The sequence below is a fragment of the Carassius auratus genome, chromosome 23 (assembly GCF_003368295.1).
Source record: "Carassius auratus strain Wakin chromosome 23, ASM336829v1, whole genome shotgun sequence".
NCBI lineage: Eukaryota > Metazoa > Chordata > Actinopteri > Cypriniformes > Cyprinidae > Carassius > Carassius auratus.
In genome coordinates, this window is record NC_039265.1 from 5,530,456 (window position 1) to 5,545,125 (window position 14,670).

The 14,670-nt window shown below is 35.4% G+C and overlaps 1 protein-coding gene and 1 long non-coding RNA gene across 5 annotated transcripts in view; one reads left to right on the plus strand and one right to left on the minus strand.

Moving 5' to 3' along the window:
- The window catches only part of LOC113041081 (extracellular sulfatase Sulf-2-like), a 140,127-nt gene that overhangs the window by 42,986 nt on the left and 82,471 nt on the right, over positions 1–14,670 (minus strand). The gene's annotated exons all lie outside the window — the stretch shown is intronic.
- On the plus strand, positions 1,255–13,866 carry LOC113041084 (uncharacterized). The gene is made up of 3 exons (XR_003275341.1): positions 1,255–3,610; positions 8,049–8,136; positions 8,236–13,866. It is a non-coding gene; the product is annotated as an uncharacterized LOC113041084 (long non-coding RNA).

Sequence of the window (14,670 nt, forward strand, 5' to 3'; positions counted from 1 at the left end):
AAATAGCCCTGATCTACTGCTGCCCTAGAGGAAGAATCCAAGAAAACAGTCCACCATCCACTATCCCGTTCAACCGAATACATCCATTGCCTCCCATATCAAAGAGTTCATTTTAAAATACCATTAATTATTTATTACAATTATAGATAACAGTTTAGTATGGGGACCAATTCTCACTATTAACTAGCTGCTTATTAGCATGCCTATTATTAACATATTGGCTGTTTACTAGAACTTTTTATTAGTATTAGTATTAGTATTTTGATACAAAAGTCGTAGTTAACGGTTTGTTAATAGCGAAAATTGGACCTTAAAATAAAGGGACAGAATTATCAAAACTACTACGAGTAATGAGCAGCTTCTGGAAATTTTTTTTAGGGAGGACTGTGTCATAAAAAATCCCAGTATGATTTAATGCTAAAAAGGGAAAGTTAGAGAAGAATAACAAAAATAAAATAAAAATAATTATATATATATATATATATATATATATATATATATATATATATATATATATATATATGAGGTGGGCATAGATTAATTTTTTTTTAATCTAGATTAATCTCACTGCAATCTTGAAATTAATCTAGATTAATCTAGATTAAAATGGCGCATTCGAATTCTGTCGAAGGCATTCAGAATATGTGTGTTACCCAAATAAAATTGATAAACAGTAAGTCTTTGAGAAGGGGTTTATCAAGCTAGGTAGCGCATTAGACCAGAGGCTCATCTCCTGTTTCCAAAATGCATCAAAAAGTGCTTGAGAAAGCTGTAAACTAATTCCACATAGCACAAGGTGCAAACAACCGTACGCCTGTTTCACACATACTCCGTCTGAAGTGCGTATACGTTGCTTTTTTTTTTACGCACCCATGAACATTGTATTTGTCGGCACAAGAGCAAAAATAAGCATATTCGATGTTCAAGTGTTTTGAGACGCCTTTCTCTGCGTGAGCCCTGAACACCAGAACACCGCGAGTACTGAATTGGGCTCTTTCGCATCTTTTTGTTTGTTCAAACTGTGATTTGTATTTGTTCGTTCAGGTGCAAGTGGGACTTCGAGGAGAACTTCGCAGAAGAGAGCTCGGTTCAGTGTCGCTGTCCGTGATACACGGCTCTTTCTTTCTCTCCACACCGAAAACAGCACGCGTGTAACCAGCTACTCTGTTCAGCTTCTCCGTGTCTTGTGTTTGGATGCTTTAATGTTTAAATCGACAAGCGGTACATCTTAAAAACACGTGAAAAGGATAAGCTTTAGTGACAATGCGCAGCAGTGGCCCGTCAACTGTCCTGAGCATCTTTTTAGGCTGGCCTCAGTCAGTCGGTTATATCAAATATCAAGGTGAAACTCATTATAGCTCGCTTAGCATAGACCCAGCTCCCAACCCAACTTTGAGAATAGATTAACGGCGATATTTTTTTATCACCCAATAAGTCTCACTCATGCTCACTCATATATATAATATAAAGAAATAAAGAAATAAAGGTTACAAAAGGAAAAGACTAGAATTTGAGAGGCTTGAAACATATTAAAAATGAAATAAATAACTAAATAAATGAATAGTTAACAAAAGGGGAAAATGTTAATTCTAGCATTTGAGAGGTTGAATCAATCAAACAAACAAACAAACAAATACATACATCAAAGGAAAGATATTAAGACTAGAATGTATGTATGGGTCATATTTCTGTATATCTATAGTAGTTGTAACATAATGTGCCGTTGTGAGAGAACTATGAAAGAATAATGTAAAAAGGTTTATATATTGTTGATGTTGTCCAATAAAACATTTGTATTTACCCCTAGTGCTGAATAACAGTAGTTATTGCTATAATAGGGTAATTCATAGGAAATATTGGCCCTGTTTGAAATGCAGATCATTAGGAACAGGAAAGTTTCCCCCAAGCTTTTAAGATCCATTCTCTTAGGATCGTATGAAACCACATAATAATCTGGAGACGTGTGTTTGTGTCTTCCAGACACATGCACCCACTCACAGCTCTCATATTATGTTTTTCACATGTGCGGCCCACTCTTTCCAATTATCTGACCATGTGAGCATGAGTTATAGCTGTGCGCTTTCTTTTGCGAGGTGTTACGACATCTGCGCGGGAACAAGGAAAGAGGAAAAGAGAGAAAGCATCGCTCTTTTGAATATATAAAGATCAAGAGAAGATCAAAGGAGAGGACGCAGTAAGTCAGCTTACGGACGCTACGGTTAATAGATGAAAGCATGACTGGCTCTCATACATGCTGTCTGTTTTCATTCATCCGGCCCGTCCTCTCATCTCCTCACAAGCTCAAGCACTCTGCTCAGGCTTTGGCTCACTGCTGAGACTCGCACCCTAAAAATCAGCCATCCAACTGAAAATCTTCCAACAGTATAATCCTGAAATCAAAAAAATATTTTCTGAAGATCTGTGAGTTGCATTGCATGTGCAAAGGTGGCTTTCACTATGCCAGCGTGTTAATGTGTTCTGAGTATTTCACAGTATGATGCCATGCAGTTGCTAGGGTGTTCTGGGTGGTTGCCAGGGTGTTGCTAAAACACCAACTTTCCTGCATTGAGTTTCAGTATAAAAAAAAGACAGCGGTGGACTGTACAATGCATTTCTACTTCGCTTCTGTATTTAAGTATATTCTTAAAGTATCTGTATTTTATCTGAGCATCTAGTTTCTTGAGCTGGAGTGTGCATGGAACTGCTGGCGTGGAAAATAAGTTACTAATTACAGATTTGTAGAATTTATTACTGTAATTAAAAATCCTGTTTAGGTCGCGTACTGTCAGCCCACTGAATTCAAACATCTCAATGGGGAAGATTTTAGGTAAAAACCAAACAAAACATTAAAATGACGCAAATGAATGCATCTTCCCTGCTGAAGCAGTTTCAAATGAGTTTCAAACTATGTTTCTTAAAATTATATTCATTTTGCCCTATATGATGTGATTTTACAGTGTATTGTTTTTCGGCAAACATCTTTTTTCTTCTCATTTTTAAATACTCTATACAGGGCCCTATGATTTCCATGATGCAGAAAATGTAGTCGGAATCAGGCATAAAACAAGTGTAACAGAATTTGCAAAACTTTGGATGAAAAGATTAAAAGTAGGTCAGTACACTTAAAAATGCAATATGGACTAATGTCTAAGAATATTAATCCTGCTTGTTCTGCGTGTATCTGTGTGAATGAATGGCACAGACGTGTGTTTTTTTTTTACTACACACATACTAAAGCATGTGATGCTCGGGGTGTTTTCAGCCTCTGCTGCCTCAGTATAAGAGTACATAATCTAGAGCTGTTCTGAGTCACTTCATGGGCATTTTACCATTTATTTTGAGAAAATCAATCGTCATATCATATACAAACAGAAACTTAAAGGTTTTCACACAAAAAACTGTGTGAGACTCTGGGTTTGGTGTGTGTTTTGTACCCCATGTGTTTCCATGCCCTTATTTGGTTTTCCTGTTCTGTTATGTTTAATTGGTTCCAGCTTTGTTTAATTAATTATCCTATTATGCCCTTGTATTTAAACCCTGAGTCTATGCCAGCTGTCAAAATGTCATTCTGTGTTCCTGATGTGTCGAGTCCTGTGATCCCCAGCCTTTGGTAATGAAACCCTTTTGATTTATCTACTTCTCGTTTCCTCGCTCCTGTGTGCTTCGTGACGCTCTGACAGAAATATATTACTGATGATAGTACTACTAGTACTAATAATAACCTTTTTTAAATCTAAAATCAGTCAATTAGAGATACTTTTGATTAATAAAATTGAATGAAACCATTAAAATTGAATCCCATAAATGAATGGAAAACACAGAAATTGGTTAAAAAAATGAATTGAAAAATGAAGAAAAATGAAGAGAAATTTTAATCGGATTTCATAGAGCCTTAGCGTAATTTTCGTTACACTTTTAATAAATTTGTAAGTTTCATGATTTAAATGTAATTTAACCATTAAAATAGAGTCTAGGAAAAAAGGCAAATGAATGGAATCCAGAAAAATTTAAATGGGACAAACGGAAATTAGGAAAAAATAAAATGGATTTCATAGGGCTCTAAGTCTGTTTATTTATTTATTTGTTTGTTTGTTTGTTTGCACACAAAGTATGAGTAAGGGAAATCGATATTTTAATATATTTAATGTATTGAAAGAGTATGACAACACAGCCCAAACTCTTGGCAATTATATATCATATTTTACAAGGTGGCTAATTTGTACAAATTCACACAATCTCACTTGTACAAATTCATATTTTTTTAATATAAATTGTATGGATTTTACAAGTAACATGATTCGGATAAATTTGTTCGAATTACCTATATCTAATCCTGCCCCTAAACCTACCCGTCACTGGGGTCTAGGGTCTAGACAAATCAAATGAATTCATATAAATTAGCCAAGTAAGAATTAGTTGGAACTTGCTGGACAAGGCCTTTTCCCCCCAGATATTTTGAGCAGTAGAGCTGATGAGTTGAACCAGGTGTGTTTGAATAGGGAGACATCTGAAATGTGCAGTGTTGGGGGTTCTCCAATTGGGAACCACTGGGTCAAAATGAGAGATACTTAGCATGAAGTTTGGTTTGGCGGTATGGTTCAGTTCTGGGCCAAAACTCCCTGCCCATCCACACAGCCTGTCATGAATGAGCAGGGAGAGCAGCCATAATAACTCCCCAGGGTAAACAGAACAGAACAAGGCAGACATCATTAATGTACTTAAAGATATTTAGGTGTAACACTTTATTCAAGATAAAGGTGTCTGTTAAACAAGGAATATCAGAAAGCCAAGTCCTGACAGTGGCGAAAGCAGAAGCTGGGGATGGAGGAGGGTAATTTGCTCCTGAGCAAGCTGAAAAGCTGCTAAATAATACTGACTAGAGCTTATAAAGGAATAGGTGTCGTATTCCTATAGGTAGATGAGATCCGCTGAGAATTAGCTGATACAAGCTTGACTCACATGACCTGCCAGAAACTAGCACTACTTAATACTTTTACTGGAGTAATATTTATTAGGTTATCTGTACTTGTACTCAAGTACTTGATTTGTGAACTTTATCCAAAACTGAAAAAGTACTACGGTAAAACCATGTGCAATAGCACAGCACTCTCTGCCACAGTAATGCCAGCCAGACAGTCTTGTTTTGTTATAATCTATTTTATGGTGCAGCTAGTCAAGTTCATTTAGTGTGAAACTGTGCAGCCCAATGAGGAACAGCATCTTTGAGGCAGCATGATAGCTTGTACATTACCAGTGATTCAATTGTGAGCATGTTGAGAGCCGCAAACAGTATATATATATTTTTAAATTACTGCAATCTGTTGAAAGCAACTCATAACAATATAGTGTAGATTGTGCTCATGGTGGCAGCTGAATACGAGCACCTACATCTGTCAGCAGTTTACTGGGAAACCGCTCACACTGATGAAGCAAAAACATAAACGAGAACAATTTAATAACTGAAAAATATGGGCCTCGTGAAATACTGAGGCAGGCTGGATGAAGTTAAACACATCTGTGAAATCTGGCACTGTAAAAGCAGTGAGACGCGTTTGGCAGATGAGGCGCACATATGGGCTGAACTGAGCCAGACACATCCGTGTGGTTCAGGCTTGGGTTTGGGTTGAACAGTGTAACGGAGTGGTTTAGTGGGACAGATGTGGAGACGGGAATATCTGCAGCGGCCAAAGAGAGGGTGGCGGTTATTTTCAATTTATTTAGTGGCTCTATTAAACACTTATCTCCTTCTTTCCTGAGTATTTGATGTGTGTGAAACACAGAGTGGGATGTGTTAGGGTTCTGTCACACATCATTAATCAATGTGAGTGTGTTTTCCTAGTGAACATGGATGTGACAAGCATTGACTGCAGGACACGCCTCAGATATGACACGTTTTCACACACACAACTTTCACCGCAAGCTGTGCTAATACTTAATAGCAGGGGTGATGAATCACAGGCGGTGCTTGTGAAATATATTCAATATTACACATAACTGAGTTTTAAAGGAATGTTTTTTATTTACTTTATTTTTGGCGAACAAATAGCATCGAAGTGCTCTCACTTTCTGGAAGATACAGGAGTATATTAAAGAGATTGTTCACCTACAAAACATTATTTTCTTACGGAGCCCTGCACATTACATTCAAGAAAACCTACATAAATCTTGCACACAATTTACTAATTAATTCCCTCGATGTACTAAAAAGTGCACACGATTACTATTTCGTTCCTTCGATTTTCTTAATCATGCACACAATTTACCAATTCGTTCCCTCGATGTACTAAAACGTGCACACGATTACCAGTGGCGTAGCCAGGGGAGGGGCCATGAAAACTGATTGGCCCCCCAGTGTGCCCCCACCCTTCTACTTGTCTGTCACTCACAAATTCAAATCCTAATCTTTCAGTTTAGTAAATAACTCCTGATTGCGTCGCGATGCTTCTCAACGAGGACCAAGAATAACGAGCTGCTGTTTTCCAAAGAAATAAAGCACGCAATAAGTTTATCTATTTTATATAGCTAATGTTTTTGGATTAGCGAGTTGTTGCAGTGCAAGAAGTGTTTGGTACTAACGTTAACGTCTTTCGTTGTTCGACCAGGTTCGTTGACGATGTTATCTCCTAGAGCAGACCAAGATGCTAATCATTATATTTACTATGCTTCTAGGCTGAACGCACCGATATAGGCAACAACGCAATTTAAAGCAATAGTTTAAAAAAAGTATAATTGCAGTTCTAATAAAGTCATTATTGAATCATGCAGTCGATTAGCGACTTTTTTTCACTTAAGTGAGGTGACGAAACAAATCGTATGATGTTTAACGCTCCACACTTGACTTTTTTTTTTTTTTTTTTTTTTTACAGTCTATGGGTGAGACACATGCAAAAACATCATTTTTTTAATGGTCATTTTTTAGATTTGGGGCTGTTTGTCTTCAATAACATGTCTTCTTTCTTCTTTTTGTCGATCAAAGTAAATAAAATGAGTCTCAAATTCGGCGTGTACTGTGTTTTGACAGAAGTTATTGACAAAACGTCATTTGATGACATCCAGAAACCTTCTCAAAAAAAAAAAAAAAAAAAAAATCATACATAAATATTTAATGCATGATTAAATAGCAAAATAAATAACTAATACTAAAATAACACTGGACTGGATATATGATATTTTAAATCAATATGCTCAAGATTAATTAGCCTTGACATAAGTAGATTTTGTTATAAATAGGCTATTATAAATAAATTCTATTATTATTTGTGAGTTGTACACTATTCATACATTGGATTCTTTTATTTATTACAGTTTTTCTTTCACTTTTGTAAAGTGAAAAGTTAATACAAATTGTATTTGATTGTTTTGATTTAGAGCAGTGAATAACTGCTATTAAAACTTAATAGGGTATCACTGTTTATTACTGATTTTAAAGGTTACTGAACTCTTGAAATGATTTGGATATACAGTTCAAACAACACAAGATTGGCCCCTCTGTATTAATCGTGGCCCCTCTTGTACCCCCCAGTTGAAAAAATCCTAGAATCGCCCCTGACGATTACTATTTTGTTCCCTCGATTTTCTTAATCATGCACACAATTTACTAATTCATTCCCTCGATGTACTAAAATGTGCACACGATTACTATTTTGTTCCCTCGATTGTCTTAATCATGCACACAATTTACCAATTCGTTCCCTCGATGTACTAAACTGTGCACACGATTACTATTTCGTTCCCTCAATTTTCTAAATCTTGTGTACAATTTACTAATTCATTCCCTCGATGTACTAAAATGTGCACGCGATTACTATTTTGTTCCCTCGATTGTCTTAATCGTGCACACAATTTACTAATTCGTTCTCTCGATTTATAAATCATGGATTCAGCAGAAAAACTAAACCAAAATCAATATTCTTATGATTTTCAAATAAAAAGTCCTAGTATATTTCATACATAACTGGTCTTGTATATATGTGTGGGTGTATTTTTCTGATTTCAGCTAAATAGACCTCAGGAAACAGTGTTCTTTCACTCTCTTTTTCTTCCCACAGGACAGTCGTCTTCTCCCTTTTCTTCTTTTTAAAGGGAATGTGTTGCTACGAATCAAACACACAACAAGCCCATAGCGGTGATGTAAAAGTAAGATGTCCACTTTCTCTGTGCACACACACATACTGTCTGACAACTTCTCAATCGATTATGTTTTTTGCTCTTTCTCTCCGTGATCGGACATGACAGGTGCCCTTTGCCTCCCACACTGGAGAAACAGATGCCGGAGAGAATCAAAGCACCCTCCTCTCTGAGATCCTGCTCTCCACTGACTCACACTTCCTCCACACTTCTCTCACTCCATACACTCTTAGGTCTCAGAGGACAGTATTAGTTTAGTGTACATATACATATCGAAGCTCCTAAGTTGAACAGATGCTGAATCAAGGTATCTCTAGTTTTATAATTTTGACTATTGCAAGATTGGTCAGCTAGAGCTTATTCTAGACAAGAATCAATCATTTTAGAAGAGAATCGTTCATCTGATCTAACCAACCATAGTTATTGTTTTAAGTGACCAATAGTGGCACTTTTATCTGAAATGGATGTTTAAGATAACAAGATAACAGACAAGAATTCAAGTAAGAGCACGTTCAAATACTTGCACAACAGTTTCCATGGTGGCACAGGGGTCAAAGACATGACCCTCATTTATTTTATTGTTATTATTATTGTTTTGTACCTACATCAGAAACACATCTTGATTTTTATTTATTTAAAATGAAATTCTTAGAGCATCAGTTAAAAAATGTCAGGGTGATACAATTGTCCTAATATCATAATAGGAAAAAAATAATAAATAATAGAATATAGTTGTATAAAATAATAATAATAAATAATTTGGATTTTTTTAAGCATTTATATTTGAAGAAAACAATTGCCTGTCAAGTTCAATAAGCCAATAAACATGTAGGAGAAAAAAAAACATAAACCAATAAATGTTATCATATAGAGGACCCTTGTAGACCCATTTGACTGTGTGCAAGGACAAAAGGTCTCAAAATATCATTTTGGCAATCATATAGGTAAGATTAGTTTAAGTTACAAAAAAAAAAAAAACAAGACATTTTTATTTTACAGTTACACAACATGAATTTAATTTTTTTTTTTTAAATGGTTTATTTATTTTTGAAATGGTTTGAAGCATGCAAAGAGTAGTTCCTAAGAACTTAGCACATGCATTCTATGCAAAATTATTCAAATATTTCTCCTTTTCTTTAACTTAGACACTTCTGACCCACAGAAATGGAAAAACATAGTGAAAAATATATGTTGACTTTGTGGTCAAAATGTTCAGCTACTAAAAAGCAATTCATACAGACTATTTTATGAACATAATTCAGCATAAAAAGTATGTGGACTTTCAAATACTTGCAGCCATGAACTTCACAACTTTGGCAAATCCAGCTGCATTTTTATGTGATTGCCCTTCGTCCCTCTGTTATATTTTGTAAAGCTTTAGACTCTATATGAGCAGACTAAGGCTGGTCTGTACCTCCTCCAACACAGAGGTCTGAGGCTCAGTGAGAATGATAAGACTGGTTCTCTGTATCTCTCTGTGTTCTGAGGCGTGTGGCAGCACTGGGATCAGGGATTTTGTTACATCACCAAAGGAGCAGTCAATCACTTGAGAGATGTGTGATTAAAAGGACAACCGCCCACAACGCTGGTTTAGTTTGTGGATGTGCGTGTTTGCGTGCCGGGTGAGAATGAGGGAAACGTACATGTGTGGGTGGAGATGTGGGAACCAGACGGGATGCATTTGATGGAGGACACAAAGATGGGTATGTTAAATGTTTGCTTGGAAACTGTTAGCTCAAAACTATAAAATAGCACAGCAAACACAACTCCGTTCAGTCTTAGGATACTTAGGATACTTAGGATACAAATTTCTTGACTTCTTTGAAGATGGCGTGCTACAAAAACTGTGGATGTGGCAGTTTAGTACAAATGCTTTTAAGAAAATCTTATCCATCAGAGCTTTTCTAGTGCGTAAGTGTCCTGACAGAGGAAGTGGAAATCCCCATTCACAAATGATCAATTTTTCCACTATCCATAAACAGATTAGCAGATCTCCATGACAGACCACAGATAAAAGTCTCTAATATTCAACATGTAGCCAATTCCATCCCAGTTAAATTCGGAGCAGGAAGGATTACTTGTATCTGTAGAGCAAAGACTTCAGGATTCACTTATAGGCCAAAAGAACAATGTGTTTAAAAAGTCATGGAGTCAAACCTCTATCTGGATCTGGACACTGTATAAGATATATTTTAAGATCTGCAAACTGCAACATATATCCTTAATGGGACACCTGCAATTTCAATGATCATGCACTCTTATGCCACTCAAAATAATTTGACTTTCTTTCTTCCATCTAGCATTTTTTTTTTTTTTTTTCTCAGACATTACTCTGACCACTCTTGACAAAATAATGCAAGTGATTGAGGACTGAATCTGTCAAGTTTCAAACAATACTCTTTTAAACATTTCTTTCCCCCCAAATTAAATAAAACAAACATTACTGAAGGATGGTTTACAAGAAGGGAAAAAAAAGATTCAGATATTCAGTCTTTATTTTCTCTCTCTCTATATATTTATTTACTAGCAATTACTCTGTGAAAAAAACGCTTCCTAGTAGTACTTAACATATGATAATACCTAACCCTAACCCTAACCCTAACAATCCTTAATCAACTATTACCTTTAAATAAGCAAGGATTATTCAATTCAGTTTGATAGAATTTTACTATTAATTAAATTGTGTAAATCTTAAAAAATGGCTTAATTTTTTTGAGAGTAAATAATAATACAACTGACAGCACTATTTATTTATTTGTAACTGCTACAGATATCTTCATGAATTCTTATGGCCATGACAATTGTGTGAAAATCTGATATTGTGACAGCCCTGCTCTGAAATACACTGTGAATTGAATATATTCTGGGTTATGAAACTAACAGTAAATGCCATTCGTTTTATGAAAATGTCACTGAAATCAACCCTGTAAAAACAGGGCCCAGTGTACTGTATTAACATGAAGGGATATTCTCTATTGATTATTTAAGTGCATTTAACCCATACGCATTAAAATGTGTTGTGTTTTAGGAAAAGGAATACGCCTCTAAACTAAATTACCAGTACCTTTTCTGTTTTTCTACAGATATTTTTTTGCAGTGTGGAAGGAAGAAAGGCATATGGGCTTTATACAGCACAAGTAACCATCATTACAGCATGAAACATCCCTTTAACTGTTTTTCAAAGCAACACTATCACGCACATACCCCATGCGCACACTGCGTGTGAATATGGATCTGACAGCGCTGTTTATATCACGTAACAGCTTTCCCTCTCTGTCATGGGATCCTGTGAAGAGATTTCATTACTGACCGACCACTGAAGCAGTGTCTCTCTTATCGTCAGCTGTCAAACTCAATCACGTCCCCCATCATCTCCCTCCACGTGTGTGAGTGTGTGTGTGTTTAAATGATCTGTCACAGGCCTGCGCTCTCCACTACAAGGAGCTGTGCAGAAACTAATTACAACACACTCTATGTTCTCCTCAATCACAAAAGTGTGAAATATTAATCCAGCGGCGGCACAAAGAGCCTTTCATCTTATTATTGCTGTATATTTCATTATTTCATTTCTCTTGCTCATGAAACACTTTTGAAGGTTCAGGGAGGTATGACTCTGAAAGAGAACGCAAACACACACACACACACACACATACACACAGGAAAAACTGCTAGGACTTTATATGATCTAACAGTATTACCATAAAATAACAGACAATAAAATACCACTTCAGAATTGTAAAATGCAATCAATGGAGGATCAGTCATTTTCTGCCATAATAATAAAAAAAGACTGTAAAAAATGGGAGGAAAGAATCCACGGCTCTACAGTGAATGAAAATTGTTTTAATAATGTATTCACTTTTTTTTTTTCATTTGATTTTTAGTGCCATATTAGAGAAAGGTTTTTATTAATTTATTTGTAAATTCATTTCTCATTTGTTCTCCTTTTTCTCTCCAAGCCCAACATCTATAAAAAACCCAGCTGAAAATCAGCTTTGCATAACAGGAATAAATTACATTTTAAAATATATTCAAATAGAAAGCAGTTATTTTAAAGAGTATTGTTTAAAGTTTCAAACAATACTCTTTTAAACATTTCTTTCCCCCCAAATTAAATAAAACAAACATTACTGAAGGATGGTTTACAAGAAGGGAAAAAAAAGATTCAGATATTCAGTCTTTATTTTCTCTCTCTCTATATATTTATTTACTAGCAATTACTCTGTGAAAAAAACGCTTCCTAGTAGTACTTAACATATGATAATACCTAACCCTAACCCTAACCCTAACAATCCTTAATCAACTATTACCTTTAAATAAGCAAGGATTATTCAATTCAGTTTGATAGAATTTTACTATTAATTAAATTGTGTAAATCTTAAAAAATGGCTTAATTTTTTTGAGAGTAAATAATAATACAACTGACAGCACTATTTATTTATTTGTAACTGCTACAGATATCTTCATGAATTCTTATGGCCATGACAATTGTGTGAAAATCTGATATTGTGACAGCCCTGCTCTGAAATACACTGTGAATTGAATATATTCTGGGTTATGAAACTAACAGTAAATGCCATTCGTTTTATGAAAATGTCACTGAAATCAACCCTGTAAAAACAGGGCCCAGTGTACTGTATTAACATGAAGGGATATTCTCTATTGATTATTTAAGTGCATTTAACCCATACGCATTAAAATGTGTTGTGTTTTAGGAAAAGGAATACGCCTCTAAACTAAATTACCAGTACCTTTTCTGTTTTTCTACAGATATTTTTTTGCAGTGTGGAAGGAAGAAAGGCATATGGGCTTTATACAGCACAAGTAACCATCATTACAGCATGAAACATCCCTTTAACTGTTTTTCAAAGCAACACTATCACGCACATACCCCATGCGCACACTGCGTGTGAATATGGATCTGACAGCGCTGTTTATATCACGTAACAGCTTTCCCTCTCTGTCATGGGATCCTGTGAAGAGATTTCATTACTGACCGACCACTGAAGCAGTGTCTCTCTTATCGTCAGCTGTCAAACTCAATCACGTCCCCCATCATCTCCCTCCACGTGTGTGAGTGTGTGTGTGTTTAAATGATCTGTCACAGGCCTGCGCTCTCCACTACAAGGAGCTGTGCAGAAACTAATTACAACACACTCTATGTTCTCCTCAATCACAAAAGTGTGAAATATTAATCCAGCGGCGGCACAAAGAGCCTTTCATCTTATTATTGCTGTATATTTCATTATTTCATTTCTCTTGCTCATGAAACACTTTTGAAGGTTCAGGGAGGTATGACTCTGAAAGAGAACGCAAACACACACACACACACACATACACACAGGAAAAACTGCTAGGACTTTATATGATCTAACAGTATTACCATAAAATAACAGACAATAAAATACCACTTCAGAATTGTAAAATGCAATCAATGGAGGATCAGTCATTTTCTGCCATAATAATAAAAAAAGACTGTAAAAAATGGGAGGAAAGAATCCACGGCTCTACAGTGAATGAAAATTGTTTTAATAATGTATTCACTTTTTTTTTTTCATTTGATTTTTAGTGCCATATTAGAGAAAGGTTTTTATTAATTTATTTGTAAATTCATTTCTCATTTGTTCTCCTTTTTCTCTCCAAGCCCAACATCTATAAAAAACCCAGCTGAAAATCAGCTTTGCATAACAGGAATAAATTACATTTTAAAATATATTCAAATAGAAAGCAGTTATTTTAAATAGTAAAAATATTTCACAATATTATGGTTTATGCTCTTCTTTATTTTTTCATTTTTTTTACAAAAATAAATGCAAGCTTAGTGAACAAAAGACAATTCTTAAAAAAAAAAAAACATTAAAAATCTTACTGTTCAAAAACTTTTGACTGGTAGTGTACATACTTATATTAAGTCATGTGCTTTGATTTATGGCACACACACTGTGCAATTACAATATTACACATACAATATGACACACATAATCCAAATCACATATAATTAAGTATGGCTAGCATGTGAATTGTGCTTTCAGTTGCTTACTATTTTTTCTTGCTGCAAAAAACAGCTGTAGTTGCACTAAAACAATAAACCAGGCATTGTTTAGCGTTTAATCTTCTGAGTCTGAGATGTATTGTGCTGCTGTGTCTTGCTTCACCATGGTAACAAACAAAATCAAATCAAAAGACAGATTAAACAATCACAAAAAGATTAAACCACGATTGGAAACAGTGCTAGGGCTTCTTGAAATGCCAAACATAAGCTTGCTATCAATAAATTCAAGCTAAGAGCCTTGCAGTGGAACACAGTGCATATTGTACGTATATTTTGAGTGAAGATCTGTTTTTATGTATTATAGTAAATGGTGTACACTGCAGCTAAATCCATGCAGGATGAATTTGTGTCACAATTGGTTAACGGCTAAGCGTGTTGATAAACGCTGCCTTTCTATAGTCCTTGGGCTATTGATGAAGTCATTAGTTATATGGTGGGCAGTGAATCTGTGAGTTAAGGCTGTGGGGTTAACGCTTCTGCCACTACCCACC